Source organism: Octopus sinensis, linkage group LG4, assembly GCF_006345805.1.
Source record: "Octopus sinensis linkage group LG4, ASM634580v1, whole genome shotgun sequence".
NCBI lineage: Eukaryota > Metazoa > Mollusca > Cephalopoda > Octopoda > Octopodidae > Octopus > Octopus sinensis.
Window position 1 is genome coordinate 113,402,087 of NC_043000.1, and position 6,978 is coordinate 113,409,064.

The window sequence follows — 6,978 nt, forward strand, 5'->3', positions numbered from 1 at the left end:
AAAGTGGTTGTGAAAACGGCGGTTTCTAAATCTTGTTAACTGCTGCCATAACAAATCTGACGTGATTAGTCGTGTTTTAAAATCATATTAGTCATCACTAATGTTGTTAGTGGTTATGAGAATCGATGAAGGAAAATGAGCTTGTTTCCCCTCTTCCGTCGCTCATCAATAGTTCTTGTCAAGTCCATTCGTTGCATGATTATCTGCTTGTCTGATTGCCTTGCTGCATTGCAGCTCTGTTGGTAAGCCGCTTTGCTTGTCTCCTTATCGCTTGCATTGGTCTCTTTGTAGCGTTGGCCAGTTGCTTGGTTTTTATACCGCGCTAGCAATCTTATATACGATCGCTTGAATATATCGTTACACAGTTGTTTGGTTGCCTGCTTAGTCTTGCAATATGCAAACAGTGTTGTTTGCCTACATAGCTATATAGCTGAGCAGTTGTTTACTTGTGAAATTCTCTGTAGGCGGAGTACTATATCGTATCGTCGAATCATGCGCGTACGAAGTTCCAGAATTTTTTATCAGATGCTTACATACCTCCAGCCTAACACTACAGCATCATATCTTCCTGTTCTCCCTACCAAATGAGGAACAAGGCATTGAAGGGATCTACATGCCTCGCTGCAAAGGAATTTGCTTATCCTGTTGTTGTAGCTGTTTGTTTGTTTGTTGAGCGAAGCGGTCTTCGTCCTTAGTGTGAGAAGTCCGAAACGTGGTCCTCTGCTATTCGTAAGACCCGCAGAAGAGAAAGCAGGTCAACCCCCGACACCGAGAGCATCGACGGATGGATGAATGCGCATCCAGGCTCAGCGGTTGCGTAGGGAGTCGGGGACAAGAAACAGGAAGAAAGAGTGAGAGAAAGTTGGAGCGAAAGGGTACAACAGGAGTCGCCCCCCCCCTGCCGGCGACTCGTGGACATTATCTATTGTAGTCTTAGGCAAATTTAGAAAATATCAGGCTTAACATAGCTAGCAGCGGTAGGGCTGGTTCGCCCAGGCGGCACTTTTAACGGGGCACCACTTTTGGGTCTACTGTAGGCAACATGTGCTTTTTGTGGCATCCGGGGCGGCAAAAGGAATGGCCGCCCCGAGCGGCATACATTCTAGCTACGCTAGTGAGTCCGTCATTCCTTCTATGTTTTAACAAGTCGTGCTTGTCTACAGTTCAGTTATTTATGTTACATCCCTGGTATACCACATTTCCTATCCAAAATATTATAGCAATTTGGCGAAGTCATTTGTTGACAAACTTATAAGCGGCGTCGATCTCACTAGTTTCGGAAATTGGGGGAGGATGGGGGGACCGTGAAAAATATTAGATTCATCCACTCATGAAACATATATCGTGTTGTATATAAATATAACGGATATTAATGTATTAATTATATCATTATTCTTAAGATACACGCTGAAAGCAATATAGAAACTTACTCCAAGTTTCTGATACATCTCCGAGGGAAATTGCAACGTACAGTGACCATAACTTGCTATATATTAATTAAATTTCTAACTAGACAACCACATTATGAAACATCTTCTACACAGTATAATAAACTAGATAATATTAGCTTAGTGCTGTAGATGCTATCAAAAATATTCTATGGTTTGGCTAATATAGGATTGTCTAACCTATGTTATATTGTGTCTAAGTTTTTGTTTAGCAGATTGATAGAATGGTGGTTACTATTAGTTTCAAATTTTAGCACCGCGCCAGCAAGTTCGAGTAAGGGGTGAACCGTTTACATCTACTCTAGTGTTCAACTGGTACTTATTTTATCGACTCTGAAACGACATAGTCGACCTCTGCACAACTTGAACTCAAAACGTAAAGATTGACGAAATACCGCTAAGCATTTCTCCCAGCGCGCTAGCTATTCTTCGTGCTCGCCACCTTAATATTGGTTAATATTAGCTGACGTACAATAAGTGTCGCATAAATTATTATAGAGTTTGGCTAATGTATGAAACACATTGCCCAAAGTATGGCTGATATTGACTAACGTGTGATGTATGTTGCATCAAATGTTTGTTTAACTTGTGAGATACAGGGTTAGACAGAAAGAATTAAAAAAGTGGGAATAAATTTTCATCTGAAATCGGTCGTTCAAACTGTATTCTCTGATAGAGTAACTCTTCCCTTATACAAACGTACTGCTCCACATCGTCTCCATCCGAAACGATTAAACTTCTGCCATCTTTGAGGCCAACTCAAAAAAATTGACTTCGAAAAGCTTGAGGTCTGCAATGGTGTCCCCGCTTCGTTACAGCCAATTGCATGTCGTCTGAGTCATCAAATCCTTGCTTTTGAAGAAAGTCCGTCATTTGAACGAATAATTGGAAATCAGAAAGGTTCGAATCCAAGCGATACAATAAAAGGGGGACTACTGTCTGCCACAATTATTTGCCGACTGCTTACCTTGTTGCCAAAGATCTATGTAAGTATGCATTTTCGGGATGAATGTGGGACATTTTGCATTCCTAAAATCCAGTTTGGAGCTTTGACAAATGCACCACTGGGAGAGCAAAAGCATCAGATAGCGCGGACTCCGTAACCGTGCTCATTATTCGTTGTGGAGGTGTGTGTTTTCTAATAAGTAAAGAGAAACGATGTCGCTTACCTCTGATGAGTCATGCGATCCCAAGCATAGATCAAATGATACTTTAGTGTTGTTCTTGATCAGGAAAGCTTTGTCGTGGGAGAAATTCTAAACAATAGCTTAACCGCAAAGTTTACTCTATAAAAGTTTCTCCAAAACACCTTTTCATATTAACACACCTTAAAACGTAATTACCACTCTACTCAAAGGCACACTCCTAAGGAAGACTTTAATTAAAGAATAACGATACTACATAAAGGCAAGATTAAATTCAATGCATCGCAGTCGGAGGATGGCTTAATGTCTGAAACGTCAAAGTCAATGTCGATAATGTTCTCTTTTAAGAATAACAAATTTTTATTCCACGGAGGAGAGGAGACCCTCTTAGGGCATGAATGACCATGGGATTGCACCTAGAAAATTACCTTCCGAGGCACAAGTCCGGTAAGGTTGTTTGTGGAAGGCCAGCAGTCGCCCATGCATACCAGCCTCCGCTCTCCATACCGCTGATGTTATCCAAGGGAAAGGCAAAGGGACCGATACTGCTTGGCACCTGTGACGTCGCAACTCACTTCTACAGCTGAGGGAACAGGAGAAACGTGAAATAAAGTGTCTTGCTCATTTTATATTATACATCATTCAGCCCTGAAACGTACGTATTAAATTACTTTAAAGTATCACTGATTGCTTTGACCTCATTAGTATATATATATAAGAGAGAGAGAGGCACGGGCAGAGTGCACCATGAGAGACTGGAGTGTAAGCAAAAAGTAAAGGGAGCTGGAGAACACGTGAACAAAGAGTAGAGTCAAGTGTCTAAAATTCAACGAGGTGAAAATGTCGATTAACTCGTATTATCCCAGCATTTAATGAACAAAATCTTCCTCTAATGCACGCTTAAAATTTAAAATTACTCAAATAGGATCATCACAATCAATGCCCTTATTTTGATATTTAATCGTTTAGCAATTAAATGAAAATTATGTACGATCTCCTAGAAAAGGTAGGCATATCCCCCTCAAATCCCTCTCTCATAATCTTGAGCTAAGCAGAACTGAAATGATAGACAAACTAACGACCAAAACAGAAACTAGATGGAAATGTCAGTAGTAATTCTCATCACCAGTCTGCCCTGTAAAGGATGACCTGGAGTAAATAGACAAAAACAATTGTAGCGACATTGACAATAAATAATAATCGATCTCAACAGAATTTATTCAATAGAGCTGTATAAAGAAGAGAACGAGGGCAGTGTCAAATACTGTTGAAATCGTATTGTATGTGTTGTGAGGTGATTTATGGGAAAAGAGGAGTAGAGGGAATAACGATGGAAATGAGAAAGCCATTGTATAAATTTAGACATCCATCACACTGAAGAATTACTTCTAAAACTCAAAGTCTCTTGCAAGGAATATATTAAACAAATGAGATAGGTTCTACTGCAATCAAGAGAGTAGCATTACACACACACACACACACACACACACCAAAACCACAAGCACTCTATACACGTATATACATTTTAGTTTCTACTTATATATATATATTCTCAAACACTCACTTGCGTCGATATAGAAATCTAGAGATGCATACATATAGGTAGACAGTGTCAGACAGTTAGATAGATAGGTACGGGGATACAGAGAGACACGGTCAGAAAGAAGGGCTGTCAAACAGACAGACAGACAGACAGACAGAGAAGAGAGATTTTTATGTTTTGGTTGTAAGAGAGAATATTGCTTATATAAAATTAAGTATTCAGTATTTAAAAATAGTGTTATGCACGCATACACGAATACAAACATATGTACATGTGCCTGTGCTTGCGTGTACGCGTGTGTGTGTGTGTGTATGTGTGTGTGTGTGTGTGTGTGTGTGTGTGTGTGTGTGTGTTTGTGTCTGTGTGTGTCTGTGTGCGTGTGCGTGATTAAGCAGAGAAAGGTGGATGAAGAAACCTAGATGTAAGGAGTGTATTCTTTGTATAGAAATTCGGTATTCAAATAGATGACTAGATTAAGTAATGCGATGCAATCTTTACAGCTGTTTCGAACACACAATAACTGGTACTATATCATACACACACACTTATATGTATATATGTTTGTGTGTAGGGATATTATGTATATGTATCTGCATGTACGTATGTATACACACACACGAGTAAAAAAAATGCTCCAGACTACACATAGATTGAATTGTAGTTCCGGTTCAGTATTTACCATTCTCAGCCACATAGTCCTTGGCTATGTTGACTAGATTGTTGTTCTGCAGTTATACGAATTATATATTTAAGGGTTTACCACGAGCAGTACAAGATGTATTCTAACTACATTTCTGAATGGCATAGTGCTAGCTTCTTCTTTCCTTATCGACTTATACAAAACTAACACACAATATCGATTTTAAATGTTAGCATAAGGCCAGCAATTTCCAGGAAGTGGGTAAGTCGATTTCTTCGACCCCAGCACTCATCTGGTAATAATATCATCGACCTCGAAAATATGAATGACAAAAGTCGACCTCTGTAGAATTTGTATTCAGAAGGTAAAAATGAACGAAATACCACTAAACATTTTGTCCGACGTGCTAACCATCCGTCCCAGCGCGCAGCCTTATAACTCACACATAATATTGATAAAGGCTACAAATTGTATGACTAACGGAGTAAGATTGGTAACTATTCTAAATGCTCATTAAGTTTTATGCATTTGAGATCCAATTTTGCAGTAAATTTATTCCTCATAGATATAAAGACCTAAGGTGTCTGCATATATAATAGCTATTGATTGATAGACAACCATTCTCATATACAATCACGTGAACACACGCTTGTCACACACAAACAATTAATATGTTCATTTAAGAACACATTGACACGTATATACGCATTTCATCGCCGGGTTGGGGTTTCGAAACCTTAGCGTTGTTATTGTTTTTGGGTTACGGTTTATCAGGTTGCTTTTTTTGTGGAAAATTGAGTTTTTTTTCTTATTTCTAGCGTGTTATTAAAGGATATTTAGTGCGGTTTATATTTTTAATGAGCATGCTTTACTTATTCAATGGGAATTGGGTTGACGTGTTTCCAGTACCTTGGTGGAGAGGGAAGATTTGGTATTTTGGGTTTATGTCTGTAGGGCATTGATCTAGGTGTTTGCTTACGGGAATTTTCCTGGTCGTGTAGTCTCGGATTTGTTGTCTGTGTACCGTCAGAGGTAGATGCAAGTCCTGCAGTTGAGGCAGTTGCGCTCTTTGACTAGTGGGGTTATATTTTTGGTGAGTAATTTGGCGCTGGTAAGCAACCATAATAGAGATTGCAGTTGTCTCTTGCTTTTAATGATTCTATGTCTCTCCAGTGCATTTTTCCTTCGCAGGTCGTTCATAAAGAGGATGTGTTTTGATGGATGATGTTGTATGCTTCGATGTTCCTCGGATTGTGTGTTGATACGCAAGACAAAGTTTTAAATGTGTCATGGGGTTTTCTTGTTTTATCGTAATTCTTATATGTCTATCGCTTTCGCACGTTCTATTCTGCATTTGATTAAACTAGCCCGTATTTTCTTTCTAGTCATGTGCTTGCTTATAGAAATTTTCCAGGTTGTATGGTTTGTTGCTTTTTACCGTCAGTCTGTCCCTCAGGGTCAAACTAGTTTGACCGATGTAGTCGCCATCACACTCGCTACATTTCAGGACATAGATAAATTTCTTCGAATCGCTTATCCTCTATTTCGGGTTTAGCCGTAATCGTGCAAATTCTTCTTGCCAAGTTGAACGGTATATCTATTTTAGTATGTTTTGGATGACAGGAAGAGAAAAGAAGATCTTGTTTCGAGTCGGTTGGTTTAAAGTTGTTGTCGGTTTTGGGATTGGTATTTCTTTTACTGATAAAAATGGCCAGGAAGCGTAGATGCTTGTGGCTGTATTCCATTGTAAATTGGATACTGTGGGTTATGCTTTTGATTAAGATCTTTAAATTCTAAGAGTTGCTCAAGGTTATGCGACCACAAAATGAAACAATCGTCTGTGCGCACGTGTGTGTGTGTGTATTTCTCCCTCACCACCGCTTCACAACCGGTGTTGATGTGTTTACGTCTACGTAACTTAGCGGTTCGTGAAAGAGATCAATGGATTAAGTATCAGGCTTTAAAACAATAAGTACTGGGTTTCATTCTTTCGACTAATTGTTCAATGCTGTGCCCCAGAATGGCCGCAGTCATATGATTAAAACAAAAGAAAAAAAGACTATATATATACATATATATATATATATGTGTGTGTGTGTGTGTGTATAAACCAGCACTCTAGCATAGACATGTACGTACTCAAACATACACACACACATACATACATACATACATACATACATACATACATACATACATACA